General features: G+C 44.8%; 1 protein-coding gene across 2 annotated transcripts in view; it reads left to right on the forward strand.

Annotated features, from left to right (window-relative positions):
- The window catches only part of RMI2 (RecQ mediated genome instability 2), a 96,091-nt gene that overhangs the window by 36,245 nt on the left and 41,490 nt on the right, over positions 1-18,356 (forward strand). The window lies entirely within an intron of this gene.

Raw genomic sequence — 18,356 nt, forward strand, 5'->3', positions numbered from 1 at the left:
ATTTAGAAGATATGAAAATGAGTTCCGATAATGAAATTCTACAAAGATTCCAAATACCCTCCATTAATAGCATTTCAGAATATCCAAAAAAGGACTGCAGACATGGCGATAACACTCGGGGAAACAAGTAACCTAGTGCTCCTTTTTTAGGTCTCGCGCTTAGCGATGCAGTGCGTAGCACTGCTCGCGCAGCGAGAGCCCTTTAGCACAGGGTTCAGAAACGGAGCCTGGAATCGCACACGCTTGTACGTGTGCTTTTCCTTTTGTGGCCCGCTATTGGCCTTTGCATGCGTGTTTTTTACTAAGACAGCACGCAATAGGCCAAAGTCTGGTGCATTGCTCCGCCCATGGCCTATTGGTGTCTATTATGCGCACCAAAGGCCATGTGGTTTCAATTATCGTGCCCAGACACGGGCGCGATAAGTGAAACCACATGTTTCGCTGGTGCGTCTTTATTTATTTTTTTTTATTTTTTATTTTTTAATAGCGACCGCTTTCACTGACGCTTGCTTTTAAATGTGTGGAGATCTGGCATTTGAACTTTTAATCATAGAGATTAATGGTGAAGGCACAGTACACCTTGTAATTACACAATGAATGGTCACATTTTAGTGGTAATATTAAATTCTATGTTTTGACACGGTGCCACACAGTGGCAGGTGGCCTGCTTCCATCCAGCCCTGTGCTGTGTGTGCACCTGCATTATATGCACATGGTGGTAGGTGGCCTCCTTCCTTCCAGCCGTGTCCTGAGCGTACATGTGCACTGAAACATTTGTGGTATAATCTCTGCTTCCATCGAGCCCTATGCTAGGTGAGCACATGTATTGTATGGCTTCCATCAAGCCCTGTGCTGAGCGTGCCCCTGCACTGCACACACGTGTGTTGGCCCCTGCTTGCATCCTGCTGCCTGTACAGGGCGTCAGGTGCCATAGTTCCATCTATTCCCCTGCTGCCTATAAATCACCTCTGCATGTGTCGCGTGTGCGTTGCAACCCCCCCCCCCCCTCCTGCTCCGTGCTGCCCATGCCCCTCCAGTGCCTGCTCACGGTGCCAGGTGCCCCGGTCCTTCCATTTCTTCGTTATTCTTGGCGTCCAATCAGATTCTGCGCTGGGCGGGTTAGGTAGAGTCACTCTTAGGCCGAAAGCACCTGGATTATTGTGTGTCCGCTTCCTACTCCGCGGGCAGTTCGCAGGAGGCACCTGTGCCCGCGTCTCAGCCACATCGTTGTACTTCAACCCTTCCCGGTGCCCGGTTCTGAGCTCCGTCTCCTATGCATCTGGAGGGCCCCGCGCCCTGTGTGCCTGGCTCCGGCCCTAAGCTCGACTCATTGTGACCCTCGAACCTGTACTTCAGGCAGCTGCCTCCTGTGTACCTCCTCAAGAGCTGTGTGGGCATGTTCCATGGACAGCTGGAGGTCACTGGACTTTAGCTCCGCGCACAGGACGGGCCCGATTCCTGTGTGAATGGTGCCTGGTTTGCTCCTCTGCACTCTTGGCGCCTGCCTAGTGAGCAGCTGCACCAGGACCTGCTCTCCGGGTCTCTGCCCCCTCCCCCCTCTCACAAGAGGGACCTGTACTCTAAGCACCCAAGCTCTTTACAAAGAAAGGACCGCTCTCCCGTGTACCTGGTTTCTGATTTTCAGCTTTGCCCATCACAGGCTCGTTCTCCTGTGTACCAGGCTTCTCCACACCAGAGGCCCTGCCACCCGACTCCTGGTATTCACCCCTGCGCACTACAGGGCATGCCCCCCTGGTCACAAGCCCCTGGTTCTAGGCTCCTCCACACAACAGCCTTTCTCTCCTGCACTGCCCCCCTGGCCGGCGTGACTCCCGAGATGGCATCTGGGTTGCCCAATCCCAAGGCTGCCCGGATGAGGCCAGCACACTACTACGAGGCCATGATGAAGAAGGGTCCAGGGGATACGGTAAGTGGCGCCCCTGACGCTTTCTTCTCATATATTTAGAGAACCTGTGTGGCCTGCACAAATCTCCCTGTAGCGCACCAATCTGGTGCCCTTTAAAGGCCTGCAGGGCTGAGGCAGACACACACCCTCATAGATGGGTGATTGAGTTGAGGCCATCCAGGCTGGGGCAGAGTCACTCCAGTCCCAGGCACTGCGTGATTTCCCTACAAGCCCTTGAGGGATCGAATTTTTAGACTACTGGGAAAACCCCTTGTGATTTATAGAGATTTTGTGTCTAAAATGCTTCATGTAGAACATTTTAATTTCCATTATTATTAGCCAATCACAATTAATACATATTTTGTAGTCATTTCAAGGATGAAAGGCTGAGTTCACCCGAGCACAATTCCACCCTGCAGCTGAGGAATGATTTGGTTTTTGCATTTTAGTGAAAGGAAACTCGAATTTCTTTTGAGGGAAGCCTTTTGTTTGGAACATTTTTGACTGAAAATGTACCCATTACTTCTCTAGCAATGTTTTGGAAGTTATTACTCTTTTACCTCCGGTCCTATCGAATTCAGAACAGGTACCTAGCACAAACCATTGATTTACCATTGCTGCAAGACATACAATATATAGAGCTTTTAGTCCGGCACAAACTTGAACTTGGACTTGGGCAGGAGAGCTACCACACAGCTTACATAAATGACACCGACTGACACAGACAACAGCGCTATGGTTCAGGTTACACAGATTCTACTGGGTTTTGCTTTGGACAGCTTCTGTGATTAAAAAATCAGACGCTCCCCTCAGGCAACATGCGTTCGGCCCTCGGACAGCAGTGCTGTCTCTCGCTCTAACCTGTTACAGGTTACAGCTTTAGGCAGCAGGGGTGTCCCCTAGGGTATGCAGATTTTAATAGGCTCAGCCTTTGGGTGGCTGAGCTAGCACTCTGATGGCCCATATGGCATTGAATGAGCTTCATGCAGCAGAGTTGTATACATGTTGAAGGTTCTGTGTTTTGACAGCAGAGCCGTCATTCAGGTGACGCAGTTCTTATAGGCTCAGCCCCTCACCGCAGCTGAGACTGTGACAGAGTTATCCCTCAGGTTATACAGATGTTACAGGTTCAGGCTTTGGACGGCAGATCTGTCACTTAGCTTATGCTCTTACTACAGGATAACCCTGTAGTCAGCTGAGCTAGCCGCCCAGTGGCCCACGTGGAATAGGCTGTGCTTCAGACAGCAAAGTTATCCCTTCCTGGGTGCTGACAGCGGTGGCCTGCAGAGAGTGGCAGACAGCCCTAGCGCATATATAGAGCTCTCTTTAGGACCAGAAGGCCCTGGGTGCTGACGGCGGTGGCCTGCAGAGAGGAGCAGACCGCCCTAGCGCATATATAGAGCTCTCTTTAGGACCAGAAGGCCCTGGGTGCTGACGGCGGTGGCCTGCAGAGAGGGGCAGACAGCCCTAGCGCTGATAGCGCTCTCTTCACGCCCACAGCAAAGGGAGTGCGTGGGATCTCCCAGGCCAACAAGAGGCCCCATCTCTTTCTCCTGCTACAGAAGACCTTATGTCCAGTGATCCTTTGGGTGAATGCTACCACTGTTATTGATTATGAGCAAATCCAATAGGTCTTGCGTTTATTAAAGTTTGAGCTATTGGTGTTGCATTATTTAGCCATGCCAATAGCGCAAACTTTAATAATGCGAGACCTATTGCATTGCAAATGCTTGTCCTTCATAGTCTGAGCGCCAAACAATGTGTCACTTCCTGTTAGGATGCAGATGTAGGAGCAGAGAATCGCAACAAAGCACTTGCTCAGGACTGTGTCTACTGAGCTGCAATTCCTGAGACCAGAGTTCTGAGTATTTTGCATGTATGACGATTAGAGAAGTTGTGCTTAGAAGTGTGGCCCGCATCTTCCAAACTGACGCCTCTGATGAGGAAACGAGGGTCTCCTAATTTGGAGGAATTTGTGCTGTTAAATGGGAAAGGCTGAATGTGAAGGAGTGGGATTGAGGTGAATAAGGCAAAGACCACCGCATATGCCCATGATATCTGGGTTGTTTAGCAGCAACTGGCTTCAAATGAAGGGCTGTCCCAGCTGCCATCTGTGGCTCTGTCAAGCACGTAACTATGCTGTGGATGTCTTTGCATCATATTTTTAAAGAGGGATCCCAGTGCATAGTGGGAATCATAGGTCTTGAGAGAGGCGCTATAAATGCTGGCAGACTTTTTACAATAGTTCTGGTACCACACAACTGGGCTCGGCATAATATCTTAACCTTACCTTTGTTGGTAACTGGTCCACAAATTACTTTATTAACGTGTTTCACTTTCTTTCAAACTAGTTTTGCACTTTTGTTTCTTTCTGGAGCTTCAACTCTTACACAGTAAAATTTCTAATGTCACAGAAAATAACAATCCACAGTTTACATCTGATAGCTTCTTCAGCCGCCTGGCAGGGCTGGATTCAGTATTTGGGAAGATGCACCCACGGAATATAGGTCCTTCCATTTTCACCCCTGCAGCTCAAATAAAAGGCACACTATGTCTGGCCGTTCTCTTTTTAAGTGAACTATTCATGACACTTCTATCTGGGTAACCCTCTGCTATCTACTTAAGCCATTTTGAGTATGGCAATGAAGTAATAATGAGGGAAGGAAACTATGATGTCAGATATTAATGGTCTTACAATTGTGCTATTCCTTGCCTATCATTCTCACTATATACAAAGGGAGACAGTAGCAGCCTTACTGACCAAAATTGTTATTCCGTATCTGCTCTTTGTTGTTTCCTTCTTTATCAGGCTGCCTTTGTTTCCAGTAGTAAAACTTGTACAAAGCCAAATTGTAGAATAAAGGCAATATCATTCAGGCTGTAATTTCAAGAAATGCAGAGTTTAAGTTGAAAGAATTAGCAAACTGCAAAATTTGACATAATCATGAATCATGTTTTTATTGCATCTACTTTTACTTTGTCTGAATGCAGAGCTGTCGGTGATAAATCTGTTTGAAAAAATTGCCCAAAAATGCAACCACTGTATCGCTTCAGTTTACACGAATCGAGTATTGTTTTAAAATATTATGAAACGGCATATTCTCAGGAAAGTACTCAAACGTTTGATCGAAACTTACAGAGTTTATGCCTGACCCTTGACAGTGACCCCTTCGGCAACTATGTGCAGGTAACACATTGTTGAGGTTTAAAGAGCACCTGGTTCTGAAAGCCATATGATGATTCTTGACATTCAATTTGAAAAACTGCTTTAAGGATCAAAGTAATACACTTGAAGATTACCCAGCCTGTTTAGATATTTGGTTTAACATGGTTCCTTCTGCTTAGTCATATAAACAGTCTTTCAGATGCATGTGGTAACCTCTTCAAGGATTTATCACATTGCATGGGGAGGAAGTAGATGTCCTTGAAAGAAATTTGTCTCGCTGTTCCATTGTTCCTGATGGTAATTTTTGATTGGTTTGAAAAAAGCTTGATGGTATTTAGGTAGTAGGAACTAGAGTGACAGTGATCCTCTTCCAGTCACTGAGTGTGTTTATACCACGCACCAGTTGTTAATCTAACTTTGGATTTTGTTGTTTTCTATTGTTCAGCTTAGATTTTGAAGTACCCCTAAACTTCTGTTTTGTTGTTGTCCTTGTTTTCATTTTTTTGGTGGGATTTCTATATCATGAACCAAGCAGGTAAGCAGTAGTTCAATCTTAAATGTTATCTAGGCTAAATAATGTTTTGACAGTAGGTATATGCTATGACCGACTATCCTGATCTGTAGTTCACAGCATACTCTGAAGAGAATGGACTTAAGCTCCTCTCTGAACTGCAGCAATGAGATGGCAGTCAAGTTAAGTGGGGTGGTGTTTTTCTTATCTTATGCACAGAGTTCAAGAATTCTTGCTTGTTGACCATAAATTATGTTTCTTGTTTTTGAATCCCAATCTTAACGTTTCTTGAGTTATGTTTACCTTCTTAATTATTATTCTGGCAAGGTGGCTGGGCTATTTGGGATAAATACTGTGTCGGTGAAGCTGTAGGTGTACAGGCCACTAGCTGAACGGAAGACAAGGGACGATAATGGAGGTGCTTGCTCTCTATAAGGACAAGGTATTTTCCAATAAGGTGTTTAATATACACAAGAGAGTATCTAAAGGCAGAACAGAAGCTGAGAAATGAAGCAAGGTGGAGCAGGCAGTGAATAGGGAACTTGGAGGTCTGCAGGGTAAACTATGAAGGTAATACAAGTACAAACAACAACAAGCTTTAAGCAGGAAAATGATGAACTATCATAAATGATAGTTTGGTCCGTGCAAGTGAATACTCTGTGAAGTGAAAAAGATCTTGCAAGAAGGCAAGGAGTAGATTAATCTCATCTGGGGAAACACCCAGCAGCTCTTGTGGGAAAACAAAACTGGGTGGATCTCTGTGCCAGAGGAAAAAGGCCTCAGAAACCCGTTGGTACACTTAGTAACAATTATAATTAATATTATAAAATAAAGCCAAGATTGGACAACGGGGAGCACCAAAACAGAAACTGGGCTCTGAGAAGCATGCAACTAGAAACAGTGCCAGGAGCAGCACTGGGATACACTGAACCATGAATACTGTGACAAGACTAGGACAACTGTGCACCCTTACTAGGTAGGACAGAAATATGTCCAACCTAGGGACACACCGGGACACTTAACACAAGACAAGGATTCTCCATGTAACAGGACAGATCAAGAGGAATGCAGACAAGGCTAGGAGCATGGCAATGACATGAACAGTAACAAAGAGTCAGGCAAAACAAGAGACAGACAACAGACACAACTAAATAGCCAGAACAGGAATATTTAATCAAATAACAAATGAGACAGAAATCGCAAGCTTGGCAATATAGCTGCTGGATCACAACAGAGCACAAGTAGACTCAGCAGCAAGGTCAGTTGCGAGCCACTGCACACTGGGCTGAAATAGGTGGGAGCTGTGGGGAAGAGCACAGGTGCAGGCAGAGAGCCAGGTGCAGGGAATAAGCGAGGTGGAATGAACCTGGGAGCCACCAAGGAAGGAAAGAAAGAACTGAGTCTATGGAAAGGGGAAGACCAGCAAACCCAGGAGGCACAAGACCGATAAGCCAGGAACGGAGTATGTATCGGAGACTAGAGAGCCAAAAGTCCAGGTTGCAGGTACAAAAATGTAGCCAGCGCAGTTCACCTAGGAGCAGGGTGCTGTTGGCATATTTTTCAAATCCTTTGGGTCTGACTGCAGCATGCTGGATGGATTTCTTGGGGCACAATGGCAGTCTGGCATCTCTGGTAGTAAGATGTTTTCACTGCACAGACGAGACCGCACCAGTTCTCGAACTGGGGTTTCGTAGTCTTTGGGAGGAGTGGTTTAGGCTTAGCCTGCAAAAGATATTGAGCATAGTCAAGGTGTTGTGAGTTTTCCCTGCATTGTGGGACTTGTAAGAGAGGTCACTGGTGAAGCGGAGGGATTTGGCATTTGTGGGGAGTTGTATTAACCCCTAGCATGCTTATGACAAGCCCTGCTCGTCATGAGGCACAGTGGAGCTGTGCTCATGACGAGCTGGGCTCGTCATAACGGTCGCGCCACTCCCACGCGTAATTAATTCCCCGCCTGTGCGGGAGAATCAATCAGTGGGCGGAGTCGTGACGAGCCCAGCTCGTCATGTGCACAGATCCACTGTGCCTCATGACGAGCTGGGCTCGTCACGAGCACAGCGCAGTTCCCCCCCCCCCCCCCCCCATCCCGTGCCACGGGGGAATTACCCCCGCGGCGAAGGGGTTAAGGTGCCTATATTAATGCCTCCAAAGTTAGTTTTGGGCTTTTTTGGAGTTGTTAACTAGGAGTATGAATTCAGTTGGGTGGAAATAACTTCATGTTACTGCTCACCCGAGGCAATCTCAGTCAAAGAATGAATTTGAGGGATATAGCCTGAACCGTAATTTGTGTATCATAGGCCTATTGGTAGATTTTGTTTCTGTGGTTTGTGTGTAATACTCCCAGTAACCCTTTGTAAATATTTAAGATGAGGAAAAGGTAGTGGATTCCTGATGTGCATTTATGGTTACTGGAAGCTGCTGGAATCTTGGTGACAATTTAGAGTTAAATCCCTGGAACAAGGGTTTGCTTATGTTGATTAATGGCTCATGTTTGACTTTACTGCAAGCTGCTGACTAGCGGAGTAAAATAAAGAGGCATTGGTCGTTGTTGTCAGCCATGTTGGGGTCATTTTCTAAGACCTGCGTGGGTGCGATCTCCTTGTTAAATCGGTGTCTGAATCCAGACTGCTAGGCTCAAAAGGTCTTAAAGGTATTGGGTTGTGCTTTGACACTATGGATCTTTGACAGGCACTGTGGAAATTCTGAATAATTGAGACCTTTTGAGACTAACTGTCTGGATTCAGACACTGATGCAGTGAACCATTGTTGCACTTATATATGATAAAGTCACAGTCACTGTGTAATAGGAACTAGTCCACAGCATTTCACTTATCTTTATGACAAGCAACTTGCAACAGAAAGCTTCTGATCACAGGGCTTACGTGCAGTACTGTCTCAGATAGAGCCAGCCATTTTATAAAATGAGCAAAGAACAGAGTTGATAAAGGGCACCCATGTCTTATGCCCCACAGACAGAAAAATATTGGCTGTGTGACCAATTAACTATGATACATGCCTAGCAACTTGATACAGTGTTTTTATTAACCCAACAAACCATTCTGGAATTCCTTAATACATTGACATTTTCCATATATTTGACCACTGGGCCAAGTCCAAAGCTTTTGACCTTCTGATAGGCATGTTTTGCGAGTTTCTTAATGAAAACAGGACTTAAATTCAGAGATGTACAACTTCCAATTAAGCCCTTTTGTTTTCTATGTGCAATGCAATGAATGGGCCTTACATTTTGAGGAGACTTTACAGACTTTGTCCTGAAGCGAAATTTGCCGGCATGAACAATGAATCATAGAGTCTTTCCTCGGCTTGCAAAATTCTATAATTCAACGCCTCGTGCTTTTTTTTTTTTTTTCTTTCTTTTAGAGCAGCCTGTTTGTTCGATGAGTGTCTTCAAAGCTCTTGATGGATAAAGCCAGATCATCTGCATTTCTATTAAGTTTACATTTATTTTTAGATTTTTTTTTTTTTTACTAGGTGACAGCATATTCGCAAGGCTAGTTGAGATTGGTTTAATGAGTGGTATTGGAGTAAGAAAGGTATTCATCTCAATATGACCATGACCATTCGAAGCAGACTCTTAATATAGTGAAAGTAGTATTCTGTGATGCCTTGCTAAATTTAGTTTGTGATCTCATATCCTAATCTGTTCTTTCTGATTTGACAGCTTTTGTCTTTCATTCTTTTCACCTAGCTCAGGCTAATATCTACCTGTATTTTCTTTTTCATTGATATCATGAGCAGACTCTTGTTGCTGTGTGATCTTGGGTGGGTCTTTTTCCATATTACCATTCTGGAAAATCTGCTTTAGCGCTTGGAATTTTCGGAAGATAATTGTTTGAACATCTAGATCTAGCTTATCCTACAGGTTTTTTGATGACTCCTTGGCTTTAAGTAAATATTTTTCTGTCCGTGCTTTACTTTTTTTCCTCCTTGTAAATTCAATAATGATTCTTCTTTAAAAAAAAATCCAGATAGAGACCGAGACAATAAAAATATTGGTCTTGCTTAAATAATATTAGTTGGATTGTAAACATGAGCCATAATTTTTTTAGTTTTGAAACAAAGTTTGGCTGAATGACCAAGTCTTTTCTTCATTTTTGGGGCCTAATCCTGCTACCTCTAGTGTTAACATAGGATGACCTGACCAGTGTCAAGGTGTCAGTTTTCAAAAATGACTTAATAGATTTTTAGACACTGAAAATAATCTATTCTGGATAAAGTTAGTTGTTAAATATAATCTTCAGACCCTTCTGCGAATTTCTAACGACGCCAAATTTGACATTAACCTGAGGACACTTCTCATTTTTTTTTTTCCCCCTGAGCAGCTGCCCCTCTCTTAGAAGCCTGATCGTGGGATACGACCGTTCCTTTCCAGTCACTTGTACTTATCATAAATTTGTTGCTTCTGTTTCCAATTGCGAATGGTATCCTTTGATTAGCAATTTCAAGTGTTGCAGCAGTTGATTAGCCTGAATTATCCTTTTTAATCTATATTATTGTAAATCTAAAGATTAAAGCGGTGTCTCAGGTTATGTCCTGTCTAGATGACACTCTAGTTTTGCCCATTGCAAATGAAGTGGTTGAACCTAGTTTACGGGGTACATTTGTTTGTAGAGCACTATTCTGGCTGAACATGAGGGATGTATGATCGATCAGCAATTCTCTACTTTTTTCTGTGTGATAATCGATTTACGTTCCATGAATAATATTCAAATTTTTACAATTTAAACAAATCCTGAAATATAGTCTGTTCTAATTATGAACATTTTATGGCCTCTTCTTTTTCCCACATCATGAACCGGTTGTTACACCCTAGTGAAATAAAAAACAAGAATAGAAAACATAGCTTCCAAACCCTTAGATTAACCGTCCTAAGGAAAATTCCCATATACCTGTGAACCCCAAGCTCAGATTGGGTCATTGAAAGCATGTACAGTACAGTACAGTGTCTCTAACATATTCTCTTCCATTATTAATAAAATGCTTAAACCTGTTCAGTTTTGAGTAGTGTTGGGTGTTTTTCAACTTCCTTTCTAATATATACAAGAACTGTGAATTTCTGTTAATTAACACTTTGTTTTGATAGGTATGGCAAATTAGCATCCCATCAAAGTATTTTAGTCTTCGAAATTAAGTGCTCTAATATCCAGTGCCTTTGATCAATTCTAATGGGGATATGATGACATATCAAAACAATATAGGTTATTTCTAAAATGGTTTGCAGAGACTTTTAAAATCCATCCCTCAACCATGTATGTTGTCAAGTTACACTTTGTTTGTTTGCACTTTACGTGATTCATACAAAGCTGCCCAATGTGTAAATTGATTTCTTTGTCAATGTAGGTAGCACAGTCTTGTCTTTTAGTATCTGTACTGTATAAAGCCTCATAGCATTATTATTCTTTGGACCATCTGTAAATTTGATGACTTTGATATTGCTTCTCTGGGAGAAAATCTATTATTGCTCTACAGTGAACCCTAGAAGATCATTCCCTTGTTGTGTTTTCTGTAACTCTAGTATGTATTTGAGAAATCACTTGCAATTCCTTGTCTAGTTATTTGTGCAATTTCAAAACACATTTTTTTGATTTTGCAATCTCTTCTTATTTCAGACAGTTGAGATTTTATAGTGTGTTGAGTAACCTCAGCCTTGCTGGTAGCTTTGTTCTTGGTATCTTGAATGTGGTTAAATAATTGTTTTACCTGAATCAATGAGGGCTCTGCTTCGCTTACTTTCGATGTCTCCTCCTGCAGATGTTATACGTTTCCCCTTTTCATCTGCTATTTCACCAATGTTATTAGAAGCTGTCAAAATGCCTTGCTCCCTTTCTAACTCTTACTAGGTTGTGGCAACGAGGGAATTATCGGTTTTCTTCTGCATGGTTTTATCACTCCCTTTTTGTAGTTGAAAGTGAAGATATTTTAGAAAGTATAATGAGTTGCGTCTTAGAGGAGGAAACCCAGATCACACTGTGCAGGGTCTATAGTAGGTGAGTTGTCACCCAAGTCCTCCCTCAGAGTCTGGCATTCAAGGCTAGCATAACTGCATGTATATCCATTCTCGACCCCTGTGCCAATGGTGGTTTTCTTCAGAATGTCTGGCTCTCCGTATTTTATTTTCTTCTGTTTTTCTAGATGAGTGCTGTTTAAAGTGAAGTATCAGTGAGTTACTGTTTAAAAAAATATATATATATTTAAGGTATATTGCGTGTTAAAAAAAAGCAGTGTTATTGGACATATTGAGCCCTCTTGCAACCTGCTATTCCTGTAGGGCATGATTTTTGCTAATGGTCTTCTCTCTCGCTTTACACATTTTACTGACTGGTTACAGGGAATCTGCAGATTTTTGGCCTGATGTCCTGCCCCTCTGTTAACTTTAATGGTCGAGTCAGATTATCCGAGGTAGCCTTCCCATGTCCCCTAAATGAGTACCTGTGCATTGTTGTGTTTTTGAGCAGGTGGATCCTGTTTCTCATGGGTTGGAGCAAGGCCTGGTTTATCGCTACTGTTGTAATCTCTCTGGGATTCCTTAAAACCGCATCTTGTTAATGAATGCCGGCGTACAAGGCGTTAAGTGACTGTACTACCCTTTAAACATGCCTAAATTGGCTTACACCTAATTGCCACATTTAACTTTCCATATGTGGATAGTATATAGTATAGAAAGTGCACCAATGAACTGGAAGTTAAATACCACCTGTGGACTGCAGCGCCTATTGTGCCTATTGTGTGGAGAAGTGTGGCTCAATGATTAGAGCGGCAGACCCTGATGCAGAGGTCTAGCCCGGGACCAGGGTTCAATTCCCCGCCTCGGCGGGTCTTGGGCTCAAAAATTCCACGGACCTGATAATTCTCGCCTCGGTGCCATTCTAATCATGGAGTCCCACTCTGCAACTCTGGGCAATAGCTTGCTTAATCTCCACAACGGCCCCCACAAGGCTAAGGATGCCTGGCCTTCACCTTGGGGGTGCCCAGGAGTGGACGCCTCACAGGGAAAAGCCAGGATGGGTTCCACAGCGGTATTCGTACAAGCGCCGAGAGGCCTCCTGGTAGTCGTGCGCTATACAAGTATCCATACATTTACATTTACATCCACAGACTGTGCGTGGACCTGGAACCTGGGACATGTGTAGCCTGACTCCAACAGCCCAAAACCTGCTGTCAATGTAGCCTTTTTTGACAGGTGTAAAACCATGCTTTTAAATATTAATAAGTCACCCCTTTGCTTTCTATAAGGTAGTGTGCGTGATATTTAAAAGTGGAACCTGTGTGAAATGTAATTTGTCATGTTCCTCCAGTGACTAGCCCCAAAAGCTGGTTTCACTGGCAGGGATGTTCCTGAATTATAGAAAATGTCAAAATACAGATTATAAACTTCAATCTGTAGCGTTTAACAAGGGACTGCTGCAAAAGTCATTTAAAGAATATTTTTTATTTTAGTCCAATTCATTGGTAAAGTGAGATTCTTTTTTTTTTTTTTTAAATAAATATTTAGGAAAAGTAACTTTTATAAACTTGCTGTTCCCCTGCCGGCAGCTCATGGATGCTAATTTGCATCGACTCTACAGCAGCTGCCCAGCCAGTCAGGGGTGGGGGAATCATATCGCCCGACGCCCGAACCAAGTTGTTTTTATCGGTGGGCAAGAAGATTTAATGTCTATTTCGTCCGACGGACAAGTAGACATTAAATCACGTAAATGAAACAGGCTGTGAGCACTATGGGGCTCACAGCCAATCAGAGAAGCGTGCCGGGAGCCTTTGGAGGCTTCTGATTGGCTGGCAGCCCATAACTGGGCTCTAGACAGTGATTGGCTGAGGGAGTGAAACGTCACTCAGTCTCTGCAAGTAGGAGTTTGTGGCCGCCGCGAGGTAAAATAAGGCGCACTAGCATAATGCCCGCCATAGCACTTGTAGAGTGTTCAAAAGGGTTATATTTTGCTCAGCTTGCAGATCGCTCCATAGAACCGGTGTGCCTGCTGTGAGAGACCGTGTGTAACCTTGTGGTTCCAGAAAGCGCGGGCTCTCATCCCTGCTATTGGAGCGTGAGACGGAGCATAAAACGTAGGGGCGCTGAAGCAGAGGGCACAGTAAAGCAGTGCCGCAGTACCGGGGGATCCGCAAATAAATTGACATTCTGCCCCCACTTGTTTACACGAGGCCCCCGTTATGTTGCAGGACCCTGCCGCCGCCTCTACCTAGTCCTCCTGTCCCATGGGCACCCGGAGATCACTGCTGCCACTGGCTTCCGATCCTCATTGCTTCGGGGTTGAGTGAGCGAGAGCCGACTGTGGGGATTTGGAGGGGCTGTGGCCGAAGCGCTAGCAGAGACCACTGTAAACATCACTGGTTTCCACTTCCAGAGAAGCCCGCCAAAGGATCCGGTTTACGCGGCATTTGCATCAACCACGGTAAGGTGGGAAGTCGGATCGGCCTTTCCAGCCTACAGCTCTTCACGCTGCTGCTCCTGTCTTATCGGTTCAGGTAGGAAAGTTCCATCTGTGTGCTTTGAGGCTGCAGCCCTACCCCCTGTCCCCCCAACCCCCTCTTCCACCTGGTGGATATTGCACTTCAACAGAGGCGCAACTAGAGCCAAATTTCGGGGGGGGGCTAAGAAATAATTTCGGGGGGGGGGCTGAAACTTTAAGCAATAGGCAGAGTGGAGCTGCAGGGGCTCTTAGAAGGGGTGAGCAATAGGCAGAATGGAGCTGCAGGGGCTCGTAGAAGGGGTGAAACAACAGCAACAGGCCTCATTAACATGGGAATGGTCGTCTTTTAAAGACCTGTGAATTGCTCGGGTGCGGCTGTGTGACTGCCCGGGAAGCTGTCTCATCCCGGGCTGCCACACGCGACGGGGGGGGGGGCTGAAGCCCTGTGAGTCCAATGGGTGTTGCGCGCCTGCACTTCAAAGATTAGCGGGTTTCAAGCCTGGCTTGACCATGAACCCACTGAGTTCCTATTATTGGGGCCCAGTCACTGCGTGTTTACTATGGCTTGTGACCTTTTACCAAATCCTCCCAGCACTAGCTGCCTCAGTTTGTAGGGTTTTGAATATTAATATATAGCTGTTAGCAGCACTTTCGGCCTTACATTTCAACTTCCCTTCCCCCCCTCCCGTTTTGTGCTGTTGATAACATGTCAGGAAAGAGTGTCTTTGTTGCCCATGCTGTTCGGCGTCAGTGCCCTAGCTCCGGGAGCCCCAGAATTCAGTTAATTCCACACCTGAAGTACCAACAGATGTGACCAACCGTTGCTATTGTAGCCGTGCTGTAAGTCATGCCAACTGCGCACGTTTCCATTGCTATGCAGAGAGCTGATTAGAACCAGATGTGTGACACAGAATTGCCATACTGGGCAATTTCCCTCACAAATGGGCGATATCTTTCCCATTTGTGAGAGAAAATGCTCAATTGGCCGGTGCCTAGTATTTTAGTTTGTATAATTAAGTCCGTTGTACGCATTTCATTTAAGCTGCCGCAGCGCTGCAGTTTCTTTCTTGAGCTGCCAGGATTGCTTAGATGCTAACTTTAACTGTAAAAGGACACTGGATAATTAATAGGTAAAGAGGTTGTCCAGATTATACCACGTTGGTAAAGCGGGGACGTGAGCTTGGATTAGAAGGCGCATTTTCGGACTCTACAACCAAATGTCCCCTCTGCATAACACATTTGATTTACAGTGCAGTGGCGCCAATTGAATAGTGCTACTTAAGAAAAATAAATGAATGTGACAGTCCTTGTGTAAATGTAACTGGCGCTCATGTAAAGCGCTCCAATACCTTCAGATCGAATTCGCGCTCTATAAAACCGCAAAAAATGCCATTCTTTTATTAGCACTCAAAGTCTTATGCAAGCGTATTCAGGCCATATTAAAATTCACATTGATCCATCGGGTGAAGAAAATGAATGTCCTGCATTTTTTAAGTGCGTGCGCACAACCTAACCGTGCAAGTGGCTGTGGGCACAGGCCATCTGCTCAGAGCATGGATACCCCTTTAAAAGCAAGACATTCTTTCCCTCCTTTATTGTGCCCCAAGGTGAGAGAACCGCACAGGGGGTCTGCATTAGGGACATTTCTGCAAGCCTCACCGCCCACGGGTATTTCCACAATATCTGCACACAGCAACAGAAAAGGCGAAACTTGACCCAGGCGAGAACAGGCAGCGCAATGGCTCTATTTCCATTTCAAAAGGTTGAAGCTGTTTTTTCCTCACCTTCTTATCTGTAACTCAGTGGTGTGCTGAACCTTCCCCCACCCCCTCGCTCTGTCAGCTGGAAGAGGGAGTGAGGGCTACAACTGGGCCCCTCTTAGCCTGTCAACCTCAAAATAAAGAGCAATGAATTCTACTTATGTTTGATGTGTGGACGGGAGTAGGTGGGACAAGTGGATTTTACAGGACATGTAGATCTCAGTGGCATTTTGTCCCATGGACAAGTAGATTATTTTGAAAATTCCACACCCCTGAGCCAGTGCTTGACCGTACTGAGGTATGAAAAGTGCACCCAGAGCAGGAACAATGCCCTGGGTGTCTGTAGGTGTTTTTCTTTTCCGTGAGAAAGACCTGCTAGGGTAGACCTGGGAACTTCAATTACCTTGTAAGGAAGGGGCCTGCCCCTTCACAAGTAAATGTAAGGCAGTGGTTCCCAATCTGTGCTGTGGCACGCTGGTGCACCGTGAAAACTAAGCAGGGGTGCCACAAACTGATGCACACAGTTTGGGAACCACGGCTTAATCCCCTTGCCTGGGTTTCTCTCCAAACCCCAAGCATATAGTTTGGAAGACCAGCCGATTACTCTCAAATTGTTTCTCTGCTGCCCTGTGGCCCTTTTGAAAACGTGAAAGGGTATTCTGCATATTTTCCTTGATACCCTGCCATTATCACTTGGCTTTAGGGCTTGTTGACAGGAGGGGTGGGCGGAATTTGCGTAGTCGCGCTACACAAAGCTCCGCGAACACGCGGAATTGCTTGATCTGCCCGTTCCCGATGATTTTTTCCTGTTCGCGAACGGGAGAAATATCTCGCGTTCACACTTTTTGGAAGTGCGAACAAGCCAAATATTCCGCGAAGCCGTGGATCACGGAATTTTGGCAATTCTGCGTTCTCCCCGGAACGCAAAATTACCCAAATTCTGCGAGCGGAACGGAATTTACCGCCCAGGCCTAGTTGACAGTTCCCAGATACAGCCCAGGACGTGCGTGCATGTGCTGTGCTGTACGCCAAGCTGTGAAGCGTGCGTAGGTGGCTGTGGCGTTGTTGGTTGAAGTAAAGTAGTCTCCTGGCTGGTCTTCCTGATGTCTCCTTGATTTATATTTTGAAAACCATGTCTCTTTTAAACCTAAAATGAGATCCCCGGACTCACATGGACTGGTGATTCTTATGTAAACCAAACAGTGTTGGGAGGTTTTGTTTTTACTTCAAAGTTGTAAATGCATCTCTTTAAATGTCTCAGTGAAATAATCACTTGACTAAGGCTTTTCATATAAAAAGGACAGAAATTTTGGTTTCTCGTACTGCGCCTAGACGTGGCAATTTAACAGGAGTGTTGTCACCGAGAGAGGAGTGGGTGTCTTGGCGCTAGCAAGAGGTAATGTTGTTTTTTCTTTTTTGTGCTGTAAAAAAAGCCCAGTTAAGGACTTAGCCCTATTAGTTGCTCCTGTTATATAGAGGGAGTGGCCTGTGCAGCGTTTAGCATTTGGTTGCAGTATTTACAACTCTTAAGAACTAGGTGCTACCTAGGCAAAACAATTGCTTGCTTGCTTGCTGCCCTTGACTGCGAGCAGTATGCCGGTGCCCACAGCTCCAACACACACAAAGAAATGGGGTGTCAGTCCTTTCATTCACCAAAAATATCTATTTAAGTGGGGTAGTTTGTAAATGAACTTCAAAGTGCTCGGTCTGCATGGAGAGTAATTTTACCGCAAACCATAAACTTTATAAATATCTGGTATGTTAAAATAAATGGGCATGTGTGGCATCTTCATGTCTATGTCTATGCCATGAATTCTGTCCTTAGTTATATATCCCTGCTGTTCAGACAGTGAAAGTGTGAGGTAATAGAAAGCTGATGTGTGCATGGTGTGAGTGTCAGTTGGAATGTGTGGGCTGAGCAGCAAGGATGCTTGCTCCTGGTGGGGCCTTCCTGCTTCCATACTACCTGTAACCTGAGACTAATAACTTGAGAATTAACTTTATCCTGTCTTGCCTATACTCCTGGCTACCCTGCATCTTCATTTACTACAATGGCGACGAACGGAAAAAGGACCTTGCGTGGAGGAAATGTTAATGCTTGAACAGGAGAGGACAGGATATTGACACTGAACCTTCACAGGAGACTATGTGAACCTATTACTATTAAACATTCCAGTCTCAAGGAAGATAAACACCCTGAAGGCCCCACCAGTGGCTCTAACAGCTGACTGCCTTCAGTTTGGTGCATACAATGACCTCACTCACTGGCTGCGCAGCAGGGAACATCGAGACTGTGGGGAGAATGCATAAGATAGCAAGAAGCCACAACCCATCTCCCCATTTATGAAAACAATAGGAGTTTTAGCAGGTCAAAGGACTGCAGTATACCTTCCCACAAAACGTCCGACAAAACTATAAATACCACCCCACTGAAATAAACAGAAAAGGTTAAACAACACTCTGCATAACTTCAATGCTCCCATCGGATCTAAGATGGTAAAAATCCGCAGGCAATCAATACGTCTCACAAATATTCAATACCAGTGTACAGATAGCCCACAACTGCTCT

This window comes from Triturus cristatus, chromosome 10 (assembly GCF_964204655.1).
Source record: "Triturus cristatus chromosome 10, aTriCri1.1, whole genome shotgun sequence".
In the NCBI taxonomy this organism is placed as follows: Eukaryota; Metazoa; Chordata; class Amphibia; order Caudata; family Salamandridae; genus Triturus; species Triturus cristatus.